Source organism: Schistocerca serialis, chromosome 1 (genome assembly GCF_023864345.2).
Source record: "Schistocerca serialis cubense isolate TAMUIC-IGC-003099 chromosome 1, iqSchSeri2.2, whole genome shotgun sequence".
NCBI lineage: Eukaryota > Metazoa > Arthropoda > Insecta > Orthoptera > Acrididae > Schistocerca > Schistocerca serialis.
This window is the reverse complement of record NC_064638.1, coordinates 199,153,136-199,173,377: the sequence shown is the minus strand read 5'-3', so window position 1 is coordinate 199,173,377 and position 20,242 is coordinate 199,153,136.

The window sequence follows — 20,242 nt, the reverse complement described above, 5'->3', positions numbered from 1 at the left end:
TATCCGTGTCAGAGTTTAGTAGCGACAAAGGCTGATTAGCCACTGACGCAGGTTCCATCGTGGACAGGAAAAAGCAAGCCCTCGAGTAAGACAACAGGACGCTGTACCGCATGGGACATCAGGCCATGGCGTATGTCTGTCCAGGCCGGCGTCGCATCTGGCTGGAGATCCTTTTAATGGAAGGCCGTCGGGTCCTGGCGACTTAATAGGCACGCTGGCCAGTGCACCTGCAATGACCACCTCTTCCGTCATAGTCTGGGAACGGTTGACCGTAGTGAGCTTGGGGAGCATGTATGATCTCATCTTGCATAGTGAAACAGCGGGCGTCGACAGTGTTACAGCATGGATCAGCGGCCGTCACTGACGCTAGCGTTCAGTGATGATGCGGTACATGGACGGCACTTTCCGGTCTATCCTACTCGTGGCGCACGCACGAACAATCATCCATTCAAAGTTCCGACTCGTGAATGCCATGATTCACACTTTATATATACAGGGTGAGTCACCTAACATTACCGCTGGATGTATTTCGTAAACCACATCAAATACTGACGAATCGATTCCACAGACCGAACGTGAGGAGAGGGGCTAGTGTAATTGGTTAATACAAACCATAAAAAAATGCACGGAAGTATGTTTTTTAACACAAACCTACGTTTTTTTAAATGGAAGCCCGTTAGTTTTGTTAGCACACCTGAACATATAAACAAATACGTAATCAGTGCCGTTTGTTGCATTGTAAAGTGTTAATTACATCCGGAGATATTGTAACCTAAAGTTGACGCTTGAGTACCACTCCTCCGCTGTTCGATCGTGTGTATCGGAGAGCACCGAATTACGTGGGGATCCAAAGGGAACGGTGATGGACCTTAGGTATAGAAGAGACTGGAACAGCACATTACGACCACATGCTAACACCTTTTTATTGGTCTTTTTCACTGACGCACATGTACATTACCATGAGGGGTGAGATACACGTTCTACGGGCGTTTCATAGGACGTGGAGGACGCATAAATTGGCCAGCCCGTTCTCCTGATCTTACACCTCTCGACTTCTTTCTGTGGGGTACGTTAAAGGAGAATGTGTACCGTGATGTGCCTACAATCCCAGAGGATATGAAACAACGTATTGTGGCAGCCTGCGGCTACATTACACCAGATGTACTGCGGCGTGTACGACATTCATTACGCCAGAGATTGCAACTGTGTGCAGCAAATGATGGCCACCACATTGAACATCTATTGGCCTGACATGTCGGGACACACACTATTCCACTCCGTAATTGAAAACGGAAACCACGTGTGTACGTGTAAGTCACCCCTCATGGTAACGTACATGTGCGTCATTGAGAAAGACCAATAAAAAGGTGTTAGCATGTGGTCGTAATGTGCTGTTCCAGTCTCTTCTATACCTAAGGTCCATCACCGTTCCCTTTGGATCCCCACGTAATTCGGTGCTCTCCGATACACACGATCGAACAGCGGAGGAGTGGTACTCAAGCGTCAACTTTAGGTTTCAATATCTCCGGATGTAATTAACATTTTACAATGCAACAAACGGCACTGATTACGTATTTGTTTATATGTTCAGATGTGCTAACAAAACTAACGGGCTTCCATTTAAAAAAACGTAGGTTTGCGTTAAAAAACATACTTCCGCGCATTTTTTTTATGGTTTGTATTAACCAATTACACTAGCCCCTCTCCTCACGTTCGGTCTGTAGAATCGATTCGTCAGTATTTGATGTGGTTTACGAAATATATCCAGCGGTAACGTTAGATGACTCACCCTGTAAATTGTCAGAAAAGCCTACGGGAAATATTTCTGCGGCACGTGTGCCGCAAACGCAGGAGCGCCACTGATAGAGTCTATGCAACTGGAGGAGTGGCTGGGAAATCCTCCCTATCGCCATGTACATGCTCCCATGTGTACACTAGTCAAAGCTTGGTTATTATGGTGCAAAGTGCCACACATGGATCGTAGCGTGGCAGTTGATCCTTCAGCATCTGGGTGGAGTTGACATCCCCACCGAAAATTAAGGCGTCCTGATATCCCATAAAGATGAGAGCGATGGCATCCACGAAGAAAGGGACCGTTTATGTGACGGACCGATCTAGAGGGCACATAGATGTTTACTATTCTGATGTCATATGGAGTGAGCACCATGTCACTCGTGTTAGGTAGAAAACGTCTTTCGCAACTAAGCTACCACGGATAAGGATATCCACACCACTGCTGGTGGCAGATACATGGGAGATATGAGTGGTGTATCCGAAATAGCCGATGGAATCTGCAATATACATCCGCTGCATTCACTATGTCATGTAACGTCGTCAGTTTATGGCGTGCAGGGATGGTTAATGACGTTGAGAATAGCTACTAAGTATTGGGACCCATCTTGAGCACACCTTTGAATACACAAGACTCCTCGTCATTGCTCACACTTCTTCAAAGCTCACAGGTAACTGTAGAGCCAATAACGTGGAGTTTCAATGCTCCGATCTGCGTGAATAATGTTACTTGCGCGACTCACTATGGTGGGAGCAGTTGCTGTGCTAGGACGTCACGAAAGGGGAGCTCAGTTTGTGCATTTCCGGAAGCGTAAACTATCTCCCCACTGGCCAACAGTACCTTGTTCAACTGAATCATTTCCATACCCTGCACACCAAAGTTTATGAATCTTCATCAACGTTTCTTTTTCTGCAGTCAAGATTTCACTTACAACATAGTTCACTACTTTTCCGCAACATGTAGAAATTCTTCTAAACTTCGCACATGTGCAGAAGTGACATCAGATCTGAAGACCTTAAAGGACGTTTTGCTATAAACGAGGCGCTGAAAACCGTAAGGGTCCAAACACACCGTCGTCGAGCTCTCATTTCAGTGAATGAGACACACCCGTGAGACAGGTTTTCTTGAATGTTCGTAAACAGGGTGAATCACCATAAATTTGCACCGCAAGTATTGTAGAAAAGGAAAGTGATACTGATGTGCGCAGAATGGATTTGTAACCAATGAAAACATTGTAATAGTAATTAGAAAGTGTATTTTCTTGCAATGATAAACTTTATTAAAATAGAACCATGCCTGTTGACATTAGCATACTAGGGCAAAGGGCAAAGTGGGGTCAATTAGAATTTCAGTGATGGTTGTTGGAGGAATCTAGTGCGAGTCGTCTACTTTGGAAAGTTCCCACACCGACAATTTTGCAATACCTATGGTACCACACGCTAAAGAACACAAATGCATATACTACTTATCTGGGTTGTGACCAGTAACGAGGAAATAGACCATCAAAGATTTTGTTTTAAATGACCACCTGCAGGGGTGATACACGCTTCCAGTCTGATATGGAACGACTGTTGCACACGTGCTAGCATTCCAGCTGAGATGTCCCAGCAGGCTGCGTTATTAAGTCGTTGTCTATGATCGGGTGTGGTTGGTATGTATTTGTAGACAGCACCTTTCAGATTTCCCCACAGAAAAAAATTGTACAGGCGTCAAGTCCCGTGAACGGACTGGCAAAGACATAGGTCCCGGCGTCCAATCCAACGACTTGGAAACAATTTATCAAGACATTCTGCAGCAGCTTGGCATCAATTAATTTGGTACCACAGGTTCTTCCGCTGCACAGGAACATCTTTTAGCATTCGTGGAAGGTGGCTTCTTAGTGGGCTGCGATACTAGCGTGCTTTCAGCGTTCCGCGTATGAAAAACAGGCTATAAGCTGCTGATGATGATCGGTTTGCGGGGCGCGCAACTGCACGGTTATCAGCACCCGTACAAATTCCCAACTTTTGGTCAATCCAATCTCGTCACTTTCATGAATGAAATGATGAGGACAGCACAAACACCCAGTCATCTCGACGCAGGTGAAACTCCCTGACCCCTCCGGGAATCGAACCTGGGACCCCGTGCTCGGGAATTGCGAACGCGACCGCGAGACCACGATGGTTCACTATTCCACACCAAACGTTTACACTCTATGGACGCTGACGTTCGACCTCAGGAAGGCAACGGGGATTGTCAACAGACCAATAGTGCATCTTTCTGAGATTTACCTGGTAATGATTGGTCCGTGTACAGAAGTTAACGGCGCGCGGTGGGTAGCCACGGGGCGTGGCGCGTCTTGTCACAGTTCGCGCGGCTCATCCCGTCGCAGGTTCGGTTCCTCCTTCGGGCATTTGTGTGTGTGTGTGGTGTGTGTGTCCTTAGCGCAAGGTAATTTAAGTTAGGTTAAGTAGTGTGTAAACCTAGGGACCGACGACCCCCAACGGTTTGGTCCCATACGAACATACCACAAACCAAACAGAAATTAGCACGATTCTCATAATCGTTTCCATGCTGTTCCAGATGGAGAGAGAGGGGGTAGGATGGAAACTATGTTGATCTGGACTGAGTAGGACACCAGCTTTCCTCATGCCGCTTCCTCGTGCGATTGAGCTGGAGCTAAAGTGCAACAGGAGCCCGGATATTAATTTCCCTCTGCTTTGTCGTCATTTGTTTCCGTCTGTTACGTTATCTAGGTGTTATGATACCACTTTCACCTAATTGTTAGAAGAGGTTGATAAATAACTACCGGGATAGTTTACGTCTATTGGGGTATCCTGGCGCATGCAACGTAAAAGAACGAGTTGCAGTCTTCCTGCACTCTACACACCACTAGCATGTCGGCCATTTCTTCACTGGTAAATACGATTATCCACTCAAATGGTTCAAATTGCTCTGAGCACTATGGGACTGAACATCTGAGGTCATCAGTCCCCTCGAACTTAGAACTACTTAAACCCAACTAACCTAACGACATTTTACACACATCCATGCCCGAGGCAGGGTTCGAACCTGCGACCGGAGTAGGATCGTCCACTCACAACCTACTGCTTGGACTGTCACAGACTGTAACTGACTAGGAAGTAGCAAGGTACTCAAGGAGCAGACAAGCACACTGTAAGCAAACATAACAACATCGTACCTAGAAACTGCGCAGGTTGAATGGCACAAACAAGTGTTGGGGTGGAAACTTTTAAAAACATGATACCTCGTAAATGACTCGATCTACAATGCTGCAACAAACACTATTGACTTTCTAATGTACCCTAGTTCTGGTTTGTTTATGTCAATAGGCATAAAATAGTGTTTGGACAAAAAATACACTTTCTACGTATTATTAAAATCTGTTTCTTGGCTAAAAATACGAGTCCCTGACGACCAATCCATTCTGTGAAAACTGCGCATCAGTAGCACTTTCCATTTCAGCAATATTTTTGATGGAAGTTTCTGGTGATTCACCCTGAATAAGAAGATTTTGTAATTGCGTAGACATTGGATGACATATTCTTATAACTAATGTGTAACAGTTTAGATGTAAAGCATGTTTCTCAATAAAAAAAGAAACTGGTTAGATCGTGGAATGTGCATAAAATCTTAGATGTTTTGAATCTACATACTCTACATATCTTGTGCTTTCCTTGACTCCTAAAAACTGTATTTCCTTAATATTAACTTACTTTAATGTGTGTTTTCGCCAGATATGACTTGACTGTTGTAATTTCATGTATTGATCTGTAGCTTGTTTGCATGATTACGTTTTAGACTGGATTGTGAAATACTGTATATTATTACATTCATCAATCCTGTTACTCTTTACTTTATATGTATTTTATTTATGTTTTTATGTAATATCAGTCAGCGTAGAATTATTAATATTTCATTTTGTAATCTGATTACCACAGTTGTGATCAATACCAACTTCTTTGGTTTTGGTCAAGACTGTCATTTTTGACTTTGAAGTTCTTTGACTTGTATTGCTATACACTACATGTTGTCCTTTTGTTAATGGGCCATCGTATTGTAATCTCGCAACGATTTCGATTTTTCTTGGCAACAACGGTTTCCAGTAGTAATGTATGTCAAATCATGTATGACACGTGATAAATCTGCGATAATTTTTGTGGATATTTCCATTGAATCAACGGCTTTTTCTGTTTTGATCTTGTGTCGTTTCGCATTGTCACATTGTCCACTTTTCTATGTTGTACAGCTGCCGTTGAAGATGCTGTAAGACCGAAACTGGTAGCAGAATAAATATCATTATCGCAGACAGCACAGTGCTAAGCAGTTTGTATAATGCGCGTTAATCACAGGCGACATGAAAACGTATTAAACAGGTCTTAGAATGCAAAGATGTTAAATTTCACGAAAATGATTTGGGACGTATACGAAGAATAGTGTAAAGCACCTTTCAGTGCTGTAATTGAAGCTAACGTTCCCTCACTAGTGCAACACGATACATAAACTTCTAATCGCACTGCTGTCCGGCGAGAAGATGACACATCTACATGATGCATGTACATTTCACTATGTAAAAAAAAGCACTTGGTGATAATGCCATAATCGACGAACACCGTAATTAAATATTTATTAAAAGTGAGAGAAACAGTAAATCCATGTTCTCCCTACTCCACGACTGCTTTTATACACTACTCTCGTTTCCGTGTGACAGTTCTATTATTATTTTCATATCTTAAATGTGTGCTTCTGACACCACTAAAGAAAGAACGCTAAAACTCGAGCGGCCGTTCTCCGCTATTGACGAAGTTGTTTTCGTAGCTGACGCTGTTCCACTGCGAACTCCTCTATCACGTTTACGCTTCAGCGTCGTCCGGAGACGGGCGCCGAAGGCAGATAAACAGACTCACAACTTTTACGGCCGGCCGTTCGTGAAGGAGCTCCGCTGCAAACACTCGCCCAGACAGCGTCCTGTTTTCGACTCGCGGCTCAGCAGCAGCCGCAGCCGCGCCCCGGGCCGAGCCAGCGCTCCACGGCGGCCGCTATTCATCCCGCGATAGCAGATACGGCGCCGTGGCTCGTAAATCCGACGCCAGGTTACGGCAAACACCGCCCCACTACCGCCCCCACTCCCGCCCCCGGCGTCTGCGACCGGCGCCGCGGCGTCGGCCTGCCGGCAGAGATAGCAGCAGAAACTGTGCGGGGGCCGGCGCCCTACTGCCCCCGGGGCGGATCAGCCCCCGACTCCCAACCCTGTAGATTTCACTTGGGTCCTCTCGGGCGAAGTTTCCAGCAGTCTTGTCCGGGAGAGCCGGGATCTTCAGTCTGACGACGGAGCTCCAGACATCTCGTTGTTGGGTGATAATACCTTGGCTACATATAAAGACTAATGGACTTCACAGCCCGTGCCTCAGCAGGAAGTGTTCTAAATTTTAGTGTTCAAGCCATCTCATGTTTGAGCTAAACTTCGTGATTTCGAAGATATTAACTATAGCCATCCTCAGGAGCTAACGGAGTACTGTAACTAGTATGTGTCGTGTGTGTGTGTGTGTGTGTGTCTTTGTTTCTGTTGCTTGGATGATGTTACTAGAGGCTCAGTTCAGAAACATACTTAACCAAGCACTGGACAGATATGAGGGACAGTCAAATGAAAACCGAACACCCGCCAAAATGGGACCATGAAATGGTTGCATTAATTTAATTTCCTCATTATGAGAGTACTGAAGGGCGATTTGTCAGAAATGATTCAAAAGCCAAGATCGCACAAATATTTTTTGTTCAAGACAATTGGTTTGGACAGTCTCACTGTCATCTTCAGGTCTTAAACACTTTTTGGATAAAACACGGTTGTACCTTATACACGACTTAAACTATGCGTCCAGCATATGTAAACGGATGTACTGTTGTCTATTTGTATCATATAACAAGCATCTGTGAGCAATATACAGGGTGGTCCATTGATAGTGACCGAGCCAAATATCTCACGAAATAAGCGTCAAACGAGAAAACTAAAAAGAACGAAACTTGTCTAGCTTGACGGGGGGAAACCAGATGGCGCTATGGTTGGCCCGCTAGATGGAGCTGCCATAGGTCAAACGGATATCAACTGCGATTTTTTAAATAGGAACCCCATTTTTTATTACATATTCGTGTAGTGCGTAAGGAAATATGAATATTTTAGTTGGATCCCTTTTTTCGCTTTGTGACAGATGGCGCTGTAATAGTCAAAAACACATAGTTCACAATTTTGGACGAACAGTTGGTAACAGGTACGTTTTTCAAATTAAAATGCAGAACGTAGGTACATTTGAACATTTTATTTCGGTTGTTCCAATGTGATACATGTACAGACATGCTCAAAAGCATCCGAACGACCCGAATTGCATTTCGCCTGATTCGCATGCAACACACATAACGCAGCTGTCTAGCAGATCCTCTAATCGATCCTTGGTACAGTCATTTGACTATTGAAAATGGTTCCAACAAGTCACCACTAGAAAACACTGCTCTGTATCGCAATAACTCAAGATTTAAAGTAATACCAAGGTACTACAAATATCAGGGAACACCTTATCACAGATAATACTGTGCTTAAGGCTTGTAAGCTCACATTTATTGCAATAAATGACATACCTGAAATGTTACCACTCTCATTATTACGTCAGATATGTAATGCACGTAGTAAGTTCGTCGTATTCATGATTTACTCTTGGAAGTAACATACCGTTCTTATTATTTAATACAAAATGAAATTAAAAATTTAAGTTATTCACGAGCAGCTAGTTGAGAATATGTATGAACTTCAAATGACACGACGAACCGTCTCGTTTGCATATGGATTGAAACCCAGGTCATGCAGACTAAGCAAAGATTTCGTGACTGACGGAAACTGTCATTCCTGATTAGGCATACAGAGAATGATATACCTCGATTTTAGACAGTATCAGTTAACAAGTATCAACTTTAAATTACATAACATAAACATTTGTAACGGACGCAAATGCCTACCCAGCATCTGTTGTCCCTGTTAACGAACTACGAGAGATGTTAAATATTGCTTCTTCACAAGTAACTTACTTGAAATGCTTTGTGGTAAAGCTTTGTGTTGGACAGGGATTCGAACCAGGAACCTAATCGGATTGTTATCGAAGCACAATCAACTGTGACACATCGGATTTTCTCGGCAGTAGCTAGATGCTTTAACTGAAATGACGAGACGAAACATTACTTTTTTCATCTTGTGGTGCAGTTCTCATCCCATTACTTTTTTCCTTACCAGGACTCCAACCCGGCACCTATCGCTGTTATATTCCAAAGAAAACGAACGTTATATATGGGTTTGTTACACTAGCAGCGAAACGTGAGCATTTTTGAACTAGAAATAATACGACGAAGGGTCTGAGTTATAATCGCTTGAGGTGTAACAAAAGATTGTAAATTTACGATTTCAGCCCAGGAAGTCGTTACACGTGGAAATCGCAACAAGTCTCGTCCTATAAATAGCGGTTTACGAGCTCTAGACACTACTGGCCTTGTAAGAGGCAGTCGCAACACATACCTCATCGCTAGCTGTCTGGGGACGTGCTGACCTGTAAACAAGCGTCTGTTATGGTTCATTATTGCAATCTTGCGGACTAAAACGTTTTTATCCCTTCTGTGAAAGAGCTATAAGCAGTCAGATCAAACATCATTAAGAAACTGGCAAGAAAATACTTTCAGGCCATAGTGCAATGGTGAAAAACTTACAATTCTGCACAACAGGTAACGCCTCTTTCCGCTGCTGACAAGAAAATTTTGGGTTTCGAGGAATACATAACTTTATTTATGAAATGCCACATTTGCATACCTGTTGAGTATGACACAGCATACCAATTAAACACAGACCCAATCCAACTCTAATTGAGTAGTATCTTAGTAATTCGTGCAGACAGAGACACGCTTGTGTACAGATACTCAGTTTTATTAAAACAGACTTTCGTCGTAAGGTTATCATGGGTAGTTTTATTTCATTTCTTATAATACAGTGCACAAGATTCGTTAGGTTTCTTTTAGTGTTGTTGAAACAATACTAAACATGAGAGAAGATATATGCGAATTCTCTGATGTTATCAATAACAGTCTGACAATGAACATGCAGTTTATTGATTACATGCATGTAGAAAACTTGTTCTGACTTAAAGCTGTCAAATAAGGTATGAAGAAGGATAAAAGGCCACTACCACACGACAGATACTGTTGAGAATACGTTTCTGACTATTTTGGCCTGATGCGCTCTCCCCATACGTAATACGGAAGTTTCGAGGAGCATCTTCTGCCTGGCCGTCTATTAAACCTGAGAAGAACAAAATGTCGCAGAACGTTAGGCCTTTTTCCACATGGGACTATTTTCGGTTGAGAAGTGAAGGGGCTTATGTTCAAAGTTCCATTAAATTGATAACTACAGCATACAGCAGAATTGCGTTTTAAAATATGTGGCAGCGAAAGTAATAGAACTCACTACCTCTTATTTACAGTGCGTGACATTTACCATTGCGCTACTTGCTGTCATGTAGCTACAGCGTCTCCCGAATTGAATATAATTTCCTCCAGAGCTTTCGCATTCCAAAGTGCTGTGAGATAATGCATATGGCCGGATCTAGACTTTTGAGATACAGACAGTTACAGCTTTGGTTTTGCACTACACTACGTTTTAAAGAAATAGATAGTGCAGTAGAGTAGCTCAAATGGAAAGGAACACTTCCTATTTAAATTTCTGAATCCTACACTGTTCGCAGTTCTGTGTAGGTGGCAGTTACGTGTTTTTATTTCGGTCATTACAAAATAGAATCGAATGCATGCACTGGGTAGCTGAGGCAGCTAGTTCATGGCGATTCGGTCAACCAAGTAAATGAATGTACCGAACATGCTGCAAACCACTACAGGGAGCCAGTGTGTCAGAATTCTCATCGAGTGTGTCGCAATAGTGTTATGATAGAGAAATGAGTCTCAGAGACGAGAATTTGGCGGTCTGTGGGATTGATGATACGTTTCTATGACGATGGTCTGGGTTCGATTCCAACTTCTACCCATGTTTTTTAATAGGGAGAGACAGATTCTATTCTCCTCTGGCTACGCCAAGTGAAGAAGGTATATTGGCATTGTGGTCTGAAATTCACATTAAACATGACATTCCTTCTGTACCAAGTAGACGTTTGGTTGAACCACAATAAAGTCAGGAGTGGCGAAATGTGGAAACTCTATCACCAGTAACCTTTCTTACAGTAGCTATTTATTTCTAGTGACGAAACAAACGCTATGTAGGGTCACAGGACACTTATTTCATTTTTTATTTGAGCTTCTGTATGTCGATAAAATTGGTTCTGAACTGGGAATGCAACTCAGACCGCCCTTAACGCGAAATTTGATCCCTTCGTGACAATACAGTTCGACTACAGTTTGTTGTTTGTTCAAAGCTGCAGATTCCTCAACATCTCCACATATTGCGCGTGAATGGGTTCGAATCCTGGCCTGGCACTAAAGTTTTCATTATGTATTATCAAGCTCTATCATGAGAACACCTATCTACTAGTGTATAATAATTTTTATTTTTAATGCATTTTCATTCGTTGTCAACACAACGATATCTGACGTTTCTGACTCCCAGTGAGACACAGAACTATTTGAGAGATCACTCTAAGTTCAAGAATGTTATTCCGAGGTGCTGGTGGAGAAAAAATCGGTAGCTGATGTCTCTTTGTGTGTTGTCAAAAACGATACGTGTGGAGTTCGATTCCCAGTCAGCAGTGAACCCTTCGTCATATTATTTCTAGTTCAAAAATGCTCACGTTTCGCTGCTAGTATAGCAAACCCATATTTAACGTTCGTTTTCTCTGGAATATAACAGCGATAGATGCCGGGTTGGAGTCCTGGGAAGGAAAAAAGTAATGGGGTGAGAACTGCACCACAAGATGAAAAAAGTAATGTTTCGTCTCGTCATTTCAGTTAAAGCATCTAGCTACTGCCGAGAAAATCCGATGTGTCACAGTTGATTGTGCTTCGATAACAATCCGATTAGGTTCCTGGTTCGAATCCCTGTCCAACACAAAGCTTTACCACAAAGCATTTCAAGTAAGTTACTTGTGAAGAAGCAATATTTAACATCTCTCGTAGTTCGTTAACAGGGACAACAGATGCTGGGTAGGCATTTGTGTCCGTTAAATATGTTTATGTTATGTAATTTAAAGTTGATACTTGTTAACTGATACTGTCTAAAATCGAGGTATATCATTCTCTGTATGCCTAATCAGGAATGACAGTTTCCGTCAGTCACGAAATCTTTGCTTAGTCTGCATGACCTGGGTTTGAATCCATATGCAAACGAGACGGTTCGTCGTGTCATTTGAAGTTCATACATATTCTCAACTAGCTGCTCGTGAATAACTTAAATTTTTAATTTCATTTTGTAAATCTTGAGTTATTGCGATACAGAGCAGTGTTTTCTAGTGGTGACTTGTTGGAACCATTTTCAATAGTCAAACGACTGTACCAAGGAGAGATTAGAGGATCTGCTAGACAGCTGCGTTATGTGTGTTGCATGCGAATCAGGCAAAATGCAATTCGGGTCGTTCGGATGCTTTTGAGCATGTCTGTACATGTATCACATTGGAACAACCGAAATAAAATGTTCAAATGTACCTACGTTCTGCATTTTAATTTGAAAAACGTACCTGTTACCAACTGTTCGTCCAAAATTGTGAACTATATGTTTTTGACTATTACAGCGCCATCTGTCACAAAGTGAAAAAAGTGGTCCAACTAAAATATTCATATTTCTTTACGCACTACACGAATATGTAATAAAAAATGGGGTTCCTATTTAAAAAATCGCAGTTGATATCCGTTTGACCTATGGCAGCTCCATCTAGCGGGCCAACCATAGCGCCATCTGGTTTCCCCCCGTCAAGCTAGACAAGTTTCGTTCTTTTTAGTTTTCTCGTTTGACGCTTATTTCGTGAGATATTTGGCCCGGTCACTATCAATGGACCGCCCTGTATATACGGACGTGGCTTTCTGCACAAGGTTCTGTGTGTTTTTAAGTAGTTTAGCGATGAAAAACGGTTATAATGTGCTGAGATTTATTTACCTGACATCTTGTGCATGAGGTTTGGCGTAAGATGTACACATTTTACTCCAAAGAACTTTTAAGACCTGAAGACGTCAGCTAAGGCTGTGAAACCGGTTGGTCTGTATAAAAAATATCTTGCGTGATCTTCGCTTTTGAATGCTTTTTGCGTGACTTCTACGGTCGCAGGTTCGAATCCTGCCTCGGGCATGGATGTGTGTGATGTCCTTAGGTTAGTTAGGTTTAATTAGTTCTAAGTTCTAGGGGACTGATGACCTAAGATGTTAAGTCCCATAGTGCTCAGAGCCATTTGATTTGAATGCTTTTTACGGTTTCATTGACAAGTAATCATCACCTGAGTCGTGACATTTATCTCTCTGAGAGACGAGTCGTTCAATTCCAGTTTTGCACAACCCGCTCGGCCGCTGGCGGACCCACAACCGTGCCCTCTATTCCTCGTCCAGCTGAAACAACGTCCGTGCGGGTCTTTCGTCAGGTCGTGAAAGACGTTAAAGTCACTCGGTGAAAGGTCGAGGCTTTACGGAGGATGTTGCAGTGTTTCCCAGCCAAATCCCTGAAACGTAGCCTTCGCCAGATTGGCAGTCAGGGGACAGGCGTCTTTGTGCAACAGAATGATTCCGTCCGTCTGCACTCCGACAGTCCGAGGGCAAACGGCAAAACCAATAGTGCAGACATCAGAGAATTAAACCGCCAAAGATATCCAAAGCTATTCACACAAGTTCCGGTACGGTCATGATGACTGCAGAGGCCCTGTGCTCGTCGAGTTCTTCGAGCGTGGTCTCATAAATATCGCGCAGCGTTATGAAGACATTTTGCAGAAACTGTGATGTACCGTGAAGTCGAAACGCCGAGAAATGCTCTTGGCCGGAATCATCGTGACACGCGTGGACGTCCGTTTCAGTCGGACGAGGATGTGCTAGAATGCGGGCGCCTGTGGATCCGTCGGCGGCCGACCGCGTACTGCGAAACAGGAATTGATCGTCTCGTTTCCAGTGGAATGAATGGCTTTACATTTATGGTAATTACTCTTTGAACGTAACCATTCCATGGCCACGCTGTGGCACATGTTCAGTTTTTATTTGACTAACCCTTATGTTCTGTACACAGTTCCGCGTAGTCAGCGTGTACCCCACTAGAGCGCGCCCCGCTAAGCACAACAGCGCAGGCGCAGCGCTCGTCCGTCTCCACACTACGAGATGGCGCTGCCTTAGAGACGGACCAAATTCCGATTCCGCCGATCCGCGTATTAATATGTCACGCAGCCAATGAGATTTCTGCTAACGTAGAACCTTTTCTCCTCGCGGATCACACTCGCGCAGTGATACCTGAATGCGCGAGGTATTATAACGAGTGTACAGACCTCCAATTAGTCAGTCTGCATTAGTCTATAGTCTAGTTTCAGTCTGCGCCTAATAAGATTATCATATTCCTGTGCATAGCCATGAAAATAAATGACTAGACACTTTGTCAAGTATCAGAGATATGTGAGAATATGATTAACGTACCAAGACCAAAGGAACTTCAGATTGTCTGTTGTAAACAGCATCCAGAATCAAGTTAAGTAATTTTTATGCTTGTTATTATTTTAATAAATGTGTGTTAAAATTAATCAATTTCTGTTTAAAGTTGGTCACCGTCAATCTGCCACTCTAAGTGTGCAAGTGGCATTTCTATTGTCTGACCTAAGGGCAGAAGATAAACATGCCACAATAAGACCACGAGACATATTGGTGACACTCGCCTACTTCGTTAGAGCGACAAGTCAAATAATCTGATGGTGTGTGTACCGAAGGTCTTACAGTACGCACACCACACCTTATATGTATACTGGCGTTAAAAACGTAAGGACGAAAGTAACTTCCGCAAGACATGTCACCGCCAAATACCGGAGCTCGATTGAACTTGGCCCAAACATAGGGAGAACTCCTACAGTATTGTACCGAACGTAACTAAAATATATACAGTGAGACGAACACAAATTACAGTTTCACTCACATGTTGGCAACAAGATTGCTAATATGTTCTTGTGGTAGGGCGTTCCATTACTCCACAACCATAATGATCGTTAGTGCGTATGGACGTGTTACAATACCTCATTTCAACGCATCCCACAAGTGATCGATGGGATTTAAGTTGTAGGAATGGACAGCCCACTCCATTTGCCGAATATCCCCTCGTTTCACAATATATATAAATCAACTAGTAGATAGTGTCGTAAGTCCCATGCGGCTTTTCGCGGATTATGCTGTAGTATACAGAGAAGTTGCAGCATCAGAAAATTGCAGCGAAATGCAGGAAGATCTGCAGTGGATAGGCACTTAGTGCAGGGAGTGGCAACTGACCCTTAACATAGACGAATGTAATGTATTGCGAATACATAGAAAGAAGGATCCATTATTGTATGATTATATGGTAGCGGAACAAACACTGGTAGCAGTTACTTCTGTAAGATGTCTGGGAGTATGCGTACGGAACGATTTGAAGTGGAATGATCATATAAAATTAATTGTTGGTAAGGCGGGTGCCAGGTTGAGATTCATTGGTAGAGTCCTTAGAAAATGTAGTCTATCAACAAAAGAAGTGGCTTACAAAACACTCGTTCGACCTATACTTGAGTATTGGTCATCAGTGCCAGATCCGTACCAGGTCGGGTTGACAGAGGAGATAGAGAAGATCCAAAGAAGAGCGGCGCGTTTCGTCACAGGGTTATCTGGTAAGCGTGATAGCGTTACGGAGATGTTTAGCAAACTCAAGTGGCAGTCTCTGCAAGAGAGGCGCTCTGCATCGCCGTATAGCTTGCTGTCCAGGTATCGAGAGGGTGCGTTTCTGGATGAGGTATCGAATATATTGCTTCCCCCTACTTATACCTCCCGAGTAGATCACGAATATTAAATTAGAGAGATTCTAGCGCGCACGGAGGCTTTCCGGCAGTTGTTCTTCCTGCGATCCATACGTGACCGGAACAGAAAAGGGAGGTAATGACAGTGGGACGTAAAGTGTCCTCCGCCACACACTGTTGGGTGGCTCGCGGAGTATAAATGTGGATGTAGATGTTCCAAGAGCTCCTTGACCTCCTCCTCCTCCTCCTCCTCCTCCTCCTCCTCCTGCGCTGTACGATACGGTCGCGTATTTTCGTCCATGCGGATGAAGTCACGGCGGGAGAATGCATCCCTGAAAATACACACTTGGGGAAGGACTACAGCGTCACAATAAAGCTTTCAGCTAAGGGTATCGTGTCCAAAGATTTGGAGGTCAGTACGCTAGTGCAACGTATGCCTTCCCAAACCATAAAAACGATAAATTTTGATAATGGTCCCACATCTCGCGATAAGGGGGTACGTCCAAAATCGCTACTCAGATTCGTCCGAGAAGAGCAAACGACCCCCGTCCCCGTTGGTCCACTCCCTGTGGCCGGGTAGAGAGACCACGCCCACGTAGTCGCTACGAAGCGCGAGGTTACGTGCCTTGCGTTCCTGTGCTAGGGCTGGGAAGTGCCCTGTGAGGTTGTCAGTGGAATCACTCTGCGTGGTGCTTGGAACCTTCCATATCGACATAACCATTCGGTTTCGGGCTGCAACGTACTGGCTGATGAGGGGGGGACAGGATAAGATAATCGACATTCCCGGACAGGACATCACCGAGAAGCGCCAACTCGTTGAATGGCAGGTGGACACTTGGCAAAGGGAATGGGAGTTAAGCCACAAGGGCTGTAGAGTTTGTCATTTCTTCCCAGACATCAGGGAACGTCTGAGGTTGAGGCACATCAAACCCATCCGGGGTATGGTTCACTTTCTGACAGATCATGGCCCTTACCCAGTGCACTTACACCGCGTGAGTCGTAGCCAGAATGCTACTTGTGCATGTGGGAAACATGGTTCTCCAGAACACACACTTTTTCACTGCCAGCGATACCGAGTTGCAGAGGAGACAACAACGCAATATTACAGTGACATGATACGGGTAATAGGAGTGGGAGATAATAAATAAAATCGCCGATGATGTTTCAAGGACACTGCATGACGAATACAGACAGACATGGCCATACAACACAGCAATGCACACACACGAAGCATGTAAGACAGCAGTTCCAATTCGTCCACCAACATAGAGAGCAGTACCGAAATATACACTCACTGAAACAGCGAACACTTTCACCAACACGTACCGCAGAAAATCTTACACAACATCTAGAATAATTAAATTATATTACAATAAACGGTGTAATACAGTCAGCCTGTTCTAACTTAAGTAAACAGCTGACATAACCATCCCGCGGTCATTACAATTCTGTTGGGATGCAACACTAGTTACTGAACACTTAGTATATAAGCAATATAACAGGTAAAATTCAAGACACATCATATATAAGCTGAAGGTTAATTAATAATCCCAAGAAATGACATACTTTACACCCTCACACAATTGTCCTTTCCACAATGTACAAATAGTTACAGTATTTCTGTAAATACTGTTTATAAATATTAATCCGTAAATTAAATCGTAGCGAACCGGGACTGCAACGCTCCAAGTAGTTCCGAGGCTTTCAGACCAGGCTTGCTCAGATAGGGTAATATTTCTCTCTCTCTCTGTCCAAGTCTTTCCTATTATCTTCTTAAAATTTGAATACTTTTGTGTTTTTTCTTTCAATTTCTAAAGTATTTTTAACTTATTCTTACTTCCATTGTAATTGATGTACACAATAACTGTTGTTTGTAATATGGAATACATTTTGTAATCTACGTGAAAAGCTGTAAAATGAACGACCTGTTATAAACTGTAGGGGAACAGATCTCTTAACGAGCAAAAAATCAACGTCAAATTCAAAAAATTGAAAATCCTGTTAAACGTAGTTGCAGTTGCACCCGCTGTCTGTATGGGTCCCTTCTTGCCTGTTGCATAGATGTAGCGGTCGTCATCTGATGCTGAAGTTGACCGTAGTCGGCCACCTCCCCTCCTTGAGGCGGCGTACCTGTTGTTGAGAACGCTCTCCACGCCCGTGAAACAATATTGTGAGCAATACCAAACTCCTGGGCGACACTCGTCAGACCTGTTGTCTTCTTCCAGTTTCCCGATCATGTCATCAAAATGTTGTCTCTAGGTGATGTTGTCATAAAGAACAGCGCCACAGCGCATCGTAACTATTCGTTGACACACACACACACACAGCCTTTTCCTGTTCCTTCAGCTGCCTCGTGTTGCAAGGCTAGTCCCCTTTGGCGCTACAGTCACGCTGACGTCACGACGTGTGACGTTCAAATTTCTGTGCACAACTGGGAGGCCCCTAGCAACTTTCACCTACACTTTCATTCAGTTCCATCTTACGTATTGCACAGTAGTGTATTTACAGAAAATGATGGGTCGGGTCTTCCATGGTACATGACCACTGTGAAGAAATCTCTGAAGAGTTGTACAACAGAGAATGAGAGAATGGATAGATTCTAAATGAAAAGCGTTAAGCTATCAAAAAGGCTATGAGTGAAGCCTTTAACCACCGTTGCAGAGTCGTACCAAATGATCACTCACAAAACCGAAAGAGATTCTGTTCATATGTAGCGAGTGTCAGTGGTACCAACGTTAACATCCAGACATTCACTGGTGACATTATATCTGTAAGCGAGGGCCGCAGCGTAAAACCATAAATTCTAAACTATACTTTGAAATTTTCCTTTATAACGAAAAACCCGGTAGTAGTGCACCTGTCTAATCAACATGTCACTGCAGGTATAACATACAGCCAACCAGTTGCAATAAATGACGGTTTTCAAGTAAGCTTTACCATGGTTTCGATGGACTCCAACCCATCATCCTCAGAGGGACAAACCTGCATACAATGCGATAACTTAACTTATAATGAAAAGGCCATGGCAACATTACATGTTAAACAGAAACTACTCTCTACAAAAAGTGTAGGAATACGAAAAACAACATGGTATATACCAACACAGAACAAGTACTACTTCAGAACTTGAAATTAGCAATCAGTCAGTAAAACTGTCTCCACATGACATGTTTTGTGTCCATACGTAAAAATGAAGGCCCATAGAATCAAGGGCTTGTCACATCAGTAAAACCAGTCTCTTAAAATAACAAAATGGCTCTGAGCACTATGGGACTCAACTGCTGAGGTCATTAGTCCCCTAGAACTTAGAACTAGTTAAACCTAACTAACCTAAGGACATCACAAACATCCATGCCCGAGGCAGGATTCGAACCTGCGACCGTAGCGGGCTTGCGGTTCCAGACTGCAGCGCCTTTAACCGCACGGCCACTTCGGCCGGCTCTTAAAATAACAGACCATGTTAGCAGCTGCATGACGGGTGACGGAAACTGGTGAGCTCAATTATCAGGAAAACAACTCCAGGCGCATGGGCCGATAACCAGGTAAGCTTGGCGGTCTAAACAGCCAATAAGCGTAAGCACATTGAAATTACTAACAGAAATACACCATGCGAATCAGTGAGTATAGGATTCTACGCTGAAAAAGATAAATACCTAATATATAGTGGCCTAAGTTAAGACCATTAAAGGACTATTAGTACATTATCGTACGGAAATAGCGACGTCTATTCATGAGCACGATATTAGAAGCATAATGACAGCAATGAAATTAATATCACCTCCAGTACATCATAGTACGACAAATAAAAATGTCAGTGCACAAGCACGATACTAAACATAATTACATTAAAGACCAGAAATTCGTAGATCTCTGAATAGTAGCGAAAGTAACAAAAGTGGGTGGCATCAATTTGAAAACCACCATATGATACAGCTTCCGTTCTGTATCCGTTCCTGTAATGCAATCACGTTCGAAATATTCAACATACCACTGTAAAGATGAGTGATAAAGGTAATAGTGGCAGTGGCGATGAGAAACAGCTGAAATAACTGAAACTGTACAAAGAGCCAGCATTCAATGGCACCTCTGCATCACGTATCCCGCCACAGTCAGGGTGGGCTGGATTTGACCCTGTGGCGGACCTCATGTGACGTCACCACTAGTGTGCAGCTAGTGCCACGAGTGCTTCCTCTGGTCGACGACAGGGCGAGTGGAGGAGCAGGTAGGGAGTTGGAACCCGCAGGCGGAAGCGAACGGGTTCTGAAGGAAACTCAGCGTTGCCGCCCAGACTCGGATTGGATACTGTAGGGACAGCAAGACGGTGGGGCTGCCGACCGCAAATGCTGGGTGTGGCCTCCTCCAACACCAGGCATTGTTTGGCTGGATTAGCAGACGGTGTTTGCCTCGGTACATCCAGAGGATATGGCAACTGGGAACATGGAAGCGTTTGCAGAAGAAAGATTTCCGTTACGACGACTGGAAGGCTGTTCAT